The sequence below is a fragment of the Camarhynchus parvulus genome, chromosome 2, assembly GCF_901933205.1.
Source record: "Camarhynchus parvulus chromosome 2, STF_HiC, whole genome shotgun sequence".
Taxonomy (NCBI): domain Eukaryota; kingdom Metazoa; phylum Chordata; class Aves; order Passeriformes; family Thraupidae; genus Camarhynchus; species Camarhynchus parvulus.
In genome coordinates, this window is record NC_044572.1 from 128,485,427 (window position 1) to 128,497,548 (window position 12,122).

The following is a 12,122-nucleotide window of genomic DNA, read 5'->3' on the forward strand; positions in this document are numbered from 1 at the left end:
ACAGTCAAGGTTTCTAATTTAAAAAACATCTTAAGTTTATGATTAACCACAATGAAATACTGTTGTGTTGGTTTGGATTTTTTATTTGTTTTACCTATGGAGAAGATACTAGCTACTGTTCAAAAGAGCCCAAACTCTTCTGTCCAAATTTAGGTACAAACACTTCAAACCTGCTGTTTAAAGCATGAACAGTCTAAACAGATCCAAGCCTAAAAAAGCACAGTCTGACATTTGTATGCTTGTACAAATGTCAGTCCCATTTTTGAAGTGGACTTCTAGATTTAAACATAAGTCTCAACTAAAACAGGCACTGACTTTACTGCTCTTCTTCCCCCGACTTTATTTAGTGCAAAGATTTCTGCAACATGGGCTTCAAGATGATAGATTGATTGTTTCTGCTATAAGTCATAAGTTTCTAATGCTATTTTCCCAAACAGCAAATTACAATTTGAGTAAAAGCAGGCCTTTCAAGACTTTTATGCAAAACAGGTGTTGGAGACCTGTTACTGTATTTCTACAGCATGAATTCAGCAAATTCAAGAATCCAATTTAGACATGACTAGAACACTCATGATTTGGCTGAGCAAGATCCAAGGAGGCAGAAATTACTGGATATGATCCTCTAAGACAGACTGAAAAAGCTGAGGGATTCCATTTTCAGAACAACTATTCTCTTAAAACAATCTGTTTTAAGGCAATCTGCTGCCCTTTTCAGCAGAATGCATTTTAGGAAAAAACTCATTTTCCTTCAAAACTGTCAAAACACAAATCCTGCTTTTTGTATTGTTTGAGAGCAAAACCAGGTACAACTCTGCCTTCAAATTGCCATTGGCAGGAAGCCATTATAAATCATAGTCAGATTGAAAAAATAATGGTAAGCTTTAGCTGCACTTTTCTTCTTGTCAAAATAAAAATCCTCTCAGAAGTCAGTACAGATTTCAGTGGTGTGAATAACTCTGATTTTTCTAGAGCACCTTCAGTGGCAGTATTTGAATTGTTAGCTTGGGCTAAAGCATGTTGGGCATCACAGTAGGGAGTGCTGTACCACAATGGCAGCCAGCAGAGAGCCAGAGCCAGATGCCTCTTCTTGTCATTATGGGAATGATTTTTCTCCTGAGCCCAGAGGCATTCATCAAATATTTTCCATTGGGATTGTCTGTCCTCTCTCATATTTGTCTCTTGTACTTGAAGTCCAGTGCATTTCCACTATTCTTGCCTGAACCTGTCCTCTCCTTCAGCACTCAGTAATAAAAGACTCTATTGTACCTCTGGGTACAGCCAGGAATACTCTTCTACTGTTCTCTTCTTTGCCATGTGATTAGAGAGCCTTTCCAGAAGCAAACCTCCCACCTAACACAGCCAAGCAAAGTGTTCTTAACATCCAAAGGGGAAATGACCTGTGAATTTTTGACTGTGGCATTGAACATGCATTTGTTACATTTATTAAATTAAATTCTTGCACACTTCAGAGGTTGCTGGGTTATTACCATGGTTATTAACTCTTCATTTTTTTTCTTCATTTCAGTGGTGATGTTAGGATGATCAGCACTCCACAGTCAATGTATAGGCAAGTCTGCTTTATCAGTTAATACAAGTTGTTTCGGAGGAACTTCCCTTGGCCATATAATTTATTTTCCTCAGCTGGATTTACCTTTTAAAGACTGTCAGATAATGTTCAGTGAGAGAATAAGCTGTGTTTGTCTGTATCATATATTTTGTTTAAATCACATAGGAAGGACAGACAGTGTGCAAGATCACTTCCTCCTTAAATTGTCAGCTCAAAATGTGGGTTTTTTTGTGTGGCTAGCCACGCTTAAAACCCTTCCTTGAATTTTTTCTGCACAACCTCAGAGTCAGCAGACACACTGCTCACATCTCTGAGGCATTTTTAGTCTCACCAGTGATCCATTTGTTTCCTTTTGGCTCTCCCACTGATTCATATGCTTCCTAAAATAGAGCTCACTATCTTTGTTCTGTTGTGACAAGTTACAAAAGAATTAGCAACATCAGTTTATCACCAAGTAATATGAATCATATCATATGCTTAGATGTGCTTGGAGTTCAACTATATGATTACATCTAAGTGTAAATTACCATTTATTTTTGAAAGATTTCTTGGTCTTTTCAGGGTACAAAGCCACACACCATAATTCTGCGTTGTTATTCTTTTTAGCCATAGATGCTTCTTACAAATACTGAGCCCAATGTTCCTCACCATAGCTCAGACCACTCCCAATTAAAAAAAAAAAGGCCAAAGGCTTCTGAGAGCAGACAAAATAATGTCTATTGCAATGGAGGCTGAGGTGATCATGGTGCATAAAAAAGACATGAACCTTCCTGCGCCCAGGTCTCAGGCACTACATTTGTAACAAAGTAGTCAATACTTCACAGTCTCCTTAGCTTGCACATTCCAACTCCGTTTTAACATGGGATATATACAAATATGTATGTGTCTTTGTGTATTTCATAATTTATTTATGCAGTGCATTACAGCATATATGCATGTTTCTGTAGCTCACACACAAGAACACCAGCACTCTGTGCCAGCTGAGTGTGGCTGAATGAATAAATAACGTGGGAGGTCTTGTCTGTGGGGTTAAGCATTTCACAGGAGCCAGGTGTGAGCATCTTCCTTGCCTACTAAATCTCTGCAGCTCAGGATCTGGTATTACAGCTATTTTTTCAGATAGCATTCCAAATTGGTCCTGGACAATAATGAATTTATGAGGTCTTAGTCTCTTCAAGATTTGTCCTAATGAAGCCTTCAGGCAAGGGACAGATTGTCCCTTTCATGTGCCCTTCCAGCTTGGAAAAGGCAATGTTCACAGATAGGTTTAGCTTTCCTACATAACAATATAACTCCCCAGGTGACAGCAAAGGTTTTAGTAAAACTTGCTAGCAAGGTCATGTTGTGCAGCCATTGCAGTGAGAGAGCTGTAGCTCCAGGTTGAGTTGCAAACCCGTTGCGTGGCTTTGGGCAGACTACATAACTCTGCCTGAGTTCCTCATGTGTAGGATGGGGTCAGGCAGCCAGGCACTCCACTGGGATGATGCAAGAGAGGTGTTTGCACTTAACCCTTTCTACTCTAGGCTGCCTAAGAACTTTTCAAATGGCTGTGAGTTGCTGGAAAGGTTCTTGGGTAAGGTGAAGTAGAGCTGCTCCTGGGATATTCTTCCAGCTGACAATTCAGCAGGTGTGAGGTCCAAAACATAGAGAAAGTAAATTAGTATTCAATTCTTAAAGAAATACACCAAAATATGAGTGACAGTACAACAGCATGTGACAACTTGAGAATGATGCCCTCCTAGCACCTGATATTTCCCAAGGCTCAGCCCCAACAGCTGATGTGCTACAAACCACTTGTCTCACCTGTGCCAGTGCTTCAAGGTATGATACCCAATGTATTTTAAAGATACACCTTTCATCCTGTTGTAGTGAAAGTGCTGAAGTTTAAGAAATAGTTTTTTATGAAAAGATTTCTGGCTGAAGCAAGGCCTTACAGTGTCCTCCAGGGTTTTAGGAAAGACACAATGAGTGGTTGTGACAGAGCATGGAATGTGTTGTGAGAAAACAGGCAGTTCAAGAGAACAGATAAATAAAAGACTCTGAAGTTGAAAGAACCCTTTTTCTCTGGATCTGAATTTTGGAACGTAATATCACTCAAATGTCAGTGTTTGAGTTATTAAAATGGTGTAATGAGATGTAATGGCCAGAGCTGCAAGGACAGTAAACATAACTGCACTATTATCAGGACAAGCTGAACTTCCAATGGTGCAACAGGTCAAACAGCTATAATCATAACCCCGTACCTGGAACAGGGTAAGGGGAGGCTGCTCATGAACATAATGTACCTGGGCTCTGGGACTGTAACTAGAGCAAAGCTGGAGATTTATAGATCCCAGACATAAACCAGCATGATAAAGTTTAAAAAAATTTGAAAGTAAGATGGAAGAAATATAAGCTTAGCATTCAACCAAGCAATTTCACACCAGTAAAGAAAAAAATAAGAGGTTATTTAAAACTAGGAAATCCAATATTTTATGTCTGGTCAAGAATAATCCTCTGCAAAAAACACAGAGCAAATGAGTAGGGAGCAGCCCTGATGAAATATTCTGGATATTGCATACTCTATCAAAAAAAGCAAACTACATAGTGAGAGGTACAAATATAAATAGAGACAATAAAGCAGATGAAGTGATTCCTCCACTTTCCCCAGTACGGGCAAAAATCAGTGGGAACTCAGCAAGCCTGGCTTGGGCAACTATGCTTGGTAGAGATAAAACATTCATCAAGCTACAGAGGAGACCAATGTGTAGGATCAGAGTTCTAGAAAAACGCAAATTACATAGGAAGACTGAACAAACAGGGGAGCTTGTTCTATTGAAGAGAAACCTAGCAGAAATGTGAGAGTGGTCTTCAAAAATAAAGATATTACAGATTAATAAGACATTCCATTGCAGCAGAAATAGGCTTTGGTTAGACATTAGGAAAAACTTTCTAAAAATAATGCTTAAAATAAGGCTAGTGATGCATTAGGCAAGATTGCCTGGGGACTGTAAATCTTTTTAAAAGAGATCAGATAAAACTTAGTAATGATAGAGATAAAATTTATCCATCTGTAAAGAGTGGGATGGTATAGATAACTTCTTGAGATACCTTTTAATCTCTATTTTCCATGTTCATCCACAAGATGAGTGTTTGTTTTTTTTCAGACTTTCTTGTTTATTCATGCTAGTCACTTGCTTCTTCATCTTAGAAATGGAAATCCCATTATTCAGTCCCAGTCCGAGCTGAGTTCAGGTTTTTCTTGTACTCTGTAGCAACACAATGTGACTGTTCAAGGTGCAAAGACATAAAGACAATATTTAAAACTGTGTTAAATTAATAACTATGAGCAAACAATCATACCAGACTTATCATTGGCTTCAAATCAAAAGAGTTTATGAAAACAAGTCCTAAGTCATGAGTCTTGGGTAATTCACATGGTCCCTTTGACACTTCAAAGAGACTGTGATGCTTGGATGAGATGTGCAATTTTACTGGGACAGGCAAGGCAGAGTCAGGAACAAATCATTTGGATCCACTCTGCAAAGCAGCTGTTCCCACTCTTTCCACATGAGAAGCAGGAGATCTGCCATGGTTTCACTGTGCTGCCAGCACCACTGACACTTTTATACATATCCACATCCACTGCCAGCAGCATGGAGTGCCTCTCACACAAAGGAGGTGGCAGGTGGATTTCAAGAGCGCTCCCACTGAATCACTGGGGTCTTCAGCAGGAAGATCTGAGATGAGCTCAGCAACACAGGCCTCTTCCTGCCACCGTGGATGCCTTTGGTGGCTTTCTTCCCCCAGTGCTCCTACAGCAGTGGAATCAAAGCATTGAACAGCTAAGCCTTCTGCCTGTTTTCTGAAAGATTTGATCAATGTTTGACTATGTTTCTGTTTCGATGTCATTTTGGTTACTACTGACAGAATTTTAGCTTGGCATCAAATTATTTAGACTCCATTACAGTGATCCTTGTTGGGACATGTTAAGGCACTTACCTCCTGAGCAAGTGCCTTACAAAAAGGATAAAGTGCATCTATCTATTATGATTAATATTATTTTGCTAAATATGGAGGGCACTTTGGCTGCCCTCCCCCCAGGTTGCTACAGCAACACACATCTGCAAAGAGTTATTCTTCTAATTGTGCCAATTAGGCTTATATAAGGGTATTTCAGTGATCCAAATGCTGTGGAAAGCACGGTCTGAGGTCTGGCTGAAGACAAACCTCATGCTCCAAATGCTAACAAAATTATTTTAAACTTCCTTCTGGTATAACTGCATTAGTCACAGTTAGCAAGGGGCAGTGCAGTAGCTCACTGAGCTGGGCAGGTTTGCTTTACTCTCTGAGGGAAAGAAGCTCAACAGGAGACTTCTGAAATGCTTCTCCAAAACAGAGGGAAAAAGTGAGCTTGCATTTTGTTTGCAAACATAATTTTGCTATCAAGAAAAGGAAATGAGAATGCAAACCCAGCATGTAAAGGGTTAATGAGATTAATGATTAATACTTGACATCCAAATGGTGCCAGATTAATGGCTAATGCTTTGCAGCTATATATAACTTTTTGAATAAAGCCAACCTGTGAAATACAGAGAGGTGCACAGGTCAGCAACAGTGAAAGTGCAGCAACTGTCTGACTGACCCCTTTGACTGGAGCAACGTGGAAGCTGCAAGGCCACCTGGAAACTTTGCAGGCCACAGCAGATTCTTTCTCATGCAAGAAAACTGCTATTTTCCACACAATAAAATTAAGCTAAGAAGTTTGTAATTACTAGCTGCTTATTTTATTAGCTTTATCCTCCAAGGGTGTTTTTGCAACCCAGATCATTATGTGTGAATAAGAAACACTTTTTGAAAACCTGGACTATTTGAGTTGGTTGTCATTAAAACATTAGCAAAGATACTGACTTGCTGTTATGTGACATTATAACACCACACTTGACGTGTTTTGCTGATGGTTGACTCACCATAGGAGTTTCCTTGAGACTGGCTATTGGAACACCATCCAATTGCAATAATTGCTGTCTGAAACCTCCTGAAACAAAGAAATGATATCTTTAAAGTGAGACAACGATGTCTAATTACAGCCTGTGATGGTCATAAAATAACTGTCCAAACATAACAGTACAATTGTTCAAATATGCAATTATATTAATCCAAAAGAAATTTAAAAGGCTCAAAAATCAACATGCTGACTCTTTCCAGTTCTCATCTTGTCAGGCTGGAATATTACTTATTGTGTAGAATATGGAGATAGAATCTTTGCAAACAATGTTTTCAGATTGTACAGAATCATAGATCAGCTTGGGTTGGAACAAACCTTAAACATTATCTAGTTCCATCCCCCCTGCCCTGGGCAGGAACAACTTTCTATAGGAAAGGATAACAATGTCACTTTGAATAAAAGCTTATTCTCACTTTTTTTTTTCCCACTAAGTTATTGGAGGCCACAAAGTAACTCACAAATGCGTATTTGTATAAGATGGACCTTGAAATGTCTTTATGTTAAAAGGTGATAGTGGCTTATATAGGGTAAAAGATGACAAAAGGACCCCTTACAGGAGACAAATCCCAATGCTACCTACATTTAAGAACTCCTAGCTTTAGGCTGAAGTATGAATCACCATGTTGGAGCAATTTATTTTACCCTTGCATCAGGCTGCCTAGGGCTGCAGTCTTTGGTTAGGAATTAGATTGTGGAGCTGAATGTGAAATGACAACACCAAAATGCACTGGCTTCCCTTTGTCAAAGAGGGGGTGAGGAGGAGGCAACATGGTGTAACAAAGCAACCAGAGAGGTTCCCCAGCTTAGCATTTCCAGAGCCAGCACTGACCTACACTGACCTGCCTCCCAGAACCGAAGCTCTGCCATGCTGGTGCTGAAAGGATTACTTCCCCATGGTTTTCAGTCGTCAATCTTCCAACCTAAAGCTCCTTTCTCCTTAAGATTCTCAATAATTGTTCTGCTTCAGCAACCAGAGAATCACCATAAATCACCTTTCTACAGTACTTTTCCCCCTTCTGTGCTCTCTCAGGGTGCTTTTTCATTGATCTTGTCTGCCCTGCAACTCTTTTCACTATTTTAGCTGCATTTAATTAGCATGGCCATTTATAATGCTCAGAACTGGAGTGTTTGTGGATTTGAAAAGAGCTGATTTCTAAAAGGTGTTTTAGAAATGCTTTGAGATTCCACATCACCAGAAAAATGTGAGGAAGTGAAAAGCAGGGCAGTAGCTAGGCACCTCATTCTTTCCAGCAAATGCTGTACTCTGCTAGTTACTATGGCTGGCTGATAAGGAACACTTGTGAGAGTGATTGTTTCTACTTACCACTGCAAATTTCAGTATCAAAATTCCTATGTATACTTGCGCCCTGAAGCCCTCTGCAGAAGATCCTCCTGGTTTCTGCCCAAGTGTGTCCCCTCTCCTAGGCCCCCTGGATCTGACAAATTACTTTGTCCAAGCAGAGCTGAGAGGGATTCTCTTTGAGAGTAAGAACACCATCTGTAAGAATGCTCATGTGGATGGCTGAAAGAGTAGGATCCCACTGTGAGATGGAGCAGAACAATGTGACAGGGTGGAAGCACTCTGTGTGACCTCTGAGGAACCAGGCTGAGTTTCAGAAGGGGATGTTCCAGAATTTATACCTGAGATAAAGACTAGGCAGAAAGCAGTTTGACTGGACAGTCAGGCCCAAGTTGTTGATCTGAGGAGCTGGAAGTGCCCAGGTTTTTGTCAGAAAAAATACTTAAGACACCCAAGATCCTGGTTCTGCATGTGGCATTATCTTGGTACAGCTGGCTGCCACAGGACCTCTGGCACATCAGCATCTCTTACTCACCTCAGGAACCAGTCCCAGGAAACCTCATATTCCTTCAGCAACCATTTTAAGATGAATACAAATAGAACAAATGCTGCACAGTCTCAGGAGCCTAGGCATGTGTCTTTATATTGTATTCTGCAGTACTGTCCCTACAATTGTTCCTTATGGCCTACATGGTATAAAATTGTCAGATCATTTAAGGGTATTTTAGTTGGGTTAGCAACCCTGCACCCTTGCACAATGGGTTTCAAAAAGAAAATTTTTTCAAAAAGAAGCTTGCAGGATTTGGGGCTGCTAAGCAGCTGACTCTGCAGCCTGTTCTCACTGGGACTGCCAACACCTGCCATGAGGGTCTGGGATGCACACAGGAGAGAGGAGGAGAGGTTAGTTTCATATCAGGAGTGAGGAAGGAGACTGCCACTGGGACAGAGAGCAAAAGTCAAGATGCAGTGAATCTGTCTGTGTCCTTGCAGCTCTGCAAGTTTTGAACATGTTGCTGCCAGTCATTGGTTACAGGTGAGCTTCCCAAAGCATTGTCTTATCCCTGGAAGCTGGCAAACTGCCTGGTCTGCAACATCCTAGGAGTGTCTTTTCTGCACAGAGAGTTTTCTCTGAGCTCTTTTACAAGCTGTTACAAGGGCCTTGGAGGCAGCAAGGGTGCATTTGTTGCTGTAGCACTACCAGCAAACCTGTAATGTTTTGCCCAGCTGCCTGGCAGCACACCCAACCCCGAAAGAGTTTGGAGCCTGGTTAAAGTTCTTGGACAGGTCAGGGGTTAGGCTGAACTGACCATAATAAAAAGGGATCCCCTCAGGCCGCCAGTTTTTTTAAACAGCAGAAGACATCAGAAGTTCCTGGCTTGTGTCTGGTGGAATGTATCCAAATGCCAAAACATGCTGTCATCTTGGACTCTGCCAGGGTAACCAGTTTATGAATTATCCTTGCTGACTAACAAGGCTCATGCAGATCAGGTGAGGGATCCTTCCTAGTTCTTGCAGACACAGACCCCATGTGACAAGCAGCCAAAGGAATGTGGGTCCTACTTCTGTCTCTTCTTTTAGTGAAATGGCATTAGGTAAATTCCCTTGCAGGTCACTCCTGATGCCAAGTTCTACCCTTTACCTCATTCTAATACACAAAAGTAACAAGCCCCAGCATGTCTGCACAGGGAGCACAAGGCAGAAGAACAGTAGAAGAGGGAGCTGTCTGTATCCAGCCACAGCAAGTGCTGCTGGTCTCATCTCTTCTGCTCAGTTGGCAAAGCTGGACACAGGCCTGGGGAATCTTTCCCAAATGGGACAGCTCTCATAGCACCCTGTACCCCATTAATATACAGTAGTGATGTGCCCTGTGCACCAAAAAGGCCCTTAGATGTGAACACTAAAGATGCAAGTCAGTTAAAATGACCTGGCCTAGGACCATGAATGGTCACCTCTCTCAGAGGTGACCATTGCAGACAGTACATGTGTAGCCACAGGAACTCAATGCCAGGACCTCAGAACCCCAGCTGCCAACTTTGTGCTTTAATTACTCAATAATGGTCCCTCCTGTATTTGTATGTTCCTAAAAAAGAAAACATAGGGAAGTGTGGAGACCTCAGTAGAACATGATAAGGTTCTGGAACAAGTTGTTCTCTTTACAGTTGTTGCCTTGCCCAAATGCCTGAGGCCTCTCTCACCATCCTGTATCTGCTGTCACTTCTTTCCAGGTTTGTCAGGGATAAATCCTAGTGGTGCAGTTTCTCATTACTCACCTTCCCTCCTGCTGAGTGCTAGTCTGGCTTGCAGGGGTCCAGGCAAAGAGATATAAACAAAAGCAGTGTACACAACAAATAGACCTGCTTTCAACACAGCAGACACAACATTTAGGTCAATTTATCTTCTGGTGAAGAAACATTCACTTGGTGAAATCATTGTTATATTTGCAGTTGACTTCATCTGCATGCCCCAAACAAGTTTGCACACCCTCAGCTTCCTCTCTTTCTTTCTTTCTCTCATCTCCCTCCCAACAACTTCACAAGAATTTCAAAGAAAAGGCTGGCAACTTGTTGAAAGAACACAAAGACCCTGTCCTTGCTAGCCAGAGAGAAAGTGCTGGTACCTGTCTGTCAAGAACTTGTGGCTTTTCAGTTTGCATATTTCTTGCTAACACTGTTTATCCAGGTAGCACAGATGGGGCATATCATTTGGCAAGCTTACCCCTAAACTTTTTACAACAAGGATGATAACAGGTGCAAGATAAGGGATACAGACAAAACCAGGAGTTCATTACAAATACATTTGCATCCAAAGCAGCAGTAGAAGGACTTGGCTTTCACTTATCTTAAAAGCACACACTTTGTGAATTCCATTCAAATATTCACAGTATTTGCATTTGATACTGTGTGTCACACCAGACAACAACATGGAACCAAACTGTGTTTGTGTGGGCTTACACTCCTGTGCAAGGGTAGCCAAGTAATCTTTTCTCATGGCAATACGGAAGTTTTACGATGGGTGCTGAAAAACTAGAGACAAAATTCTGAGGAGAGTACATTGTCCCCCAGAGAACAGGATTTTTGAAGGAATTTGTTAGGTTAATAGCAAAGGCTTCTTAAGGTCTAAAGGTCTTATTTTGATCCCAAAGTCAATGTTGGACAGTTATGATGCACTAAAGACTTGAAAACTTGGCCTCAAGTTCTGCATTCGTGTGTTTGAGTGTTCAAAGAATGTGGCAAAAATATAGAGAGGTTCCTGATCAGAAACAGTCAGTAAACTACAGCAAGGAGAGGGATGAAGTTGATTAGCTGAAGCTATTCCTTATTCTGAACTACTTTCTGTAGAAGTCCTATTTTAATCTGCTGTCTGAAAAGAGATAAGACTAACCTAATATCCTGGGTTGACTATATGATGCTTTTATCCCCAATTGTCTTGTTTCTGTTTATGCTGAATAATAAGTTTTGCACCTTTAAGACTTGTTCCAGAGAGTGAAGGGGAGAGAAGAATTTTTTCTCCTGGACCGGTTGGGGGGAGGGGCCGATTGAATCTGCTTTTCTAGAGGAGCCCCTTTGGGGATTCTCTCCCAAATTTGCTCTGAACCAGCCCACCTAACAAAAGATAGGTATCAAAAGGTTGCATAAGACACTGTTTCACTCACAAGTCTGTATGCAGTTGGAATCTGAAGTAATTGGAAGTCAGTAACATCTGGCTTTTACTTGATGGTGTATGTAAAATGTATTTATAGATCCATCTGTTTCATGGGAGTATACCTGAATCCCAGGTAAAACCCCAGGAGGCTTGGGAATATCAGATGAGCAGCCATTCCCATTGAGTGCAGTGGCATATGCCCATGGTTGGCAAAGGTGCCAGTGGACAAGAAAAACTACTGTTTCCTTCCCCTCTGCAGGACATCGCTCCAGCCCAGTCCTACAGCACAGAGCCAAGGAAGCTTGCAGTGGTTCTTACTCTCCGTAAATCACTGAGACCTTTGTCTCCCACTGCTTTTAGCATGCCACCTTGTACAACCTCATTTGTGCCTGAAACTGGAAAGTGAAAGAGAACAACAATAACAATTAATAAACAAAGGTTTACCAGCAATTAATCTACAGAGAAACATACCAAAAATTAAAAATGCAGCAGCAAACGAAGATGAAACCCTTTCACTGCAATGTCCTTTGGGATAGCTTTTCATCTACTTCATAATTAAAGACTGAGATGTTTAAAGCATGAAAAATGGGGAAAATGTGTTTTAAAGTGGCCCAGTATTTATTAGC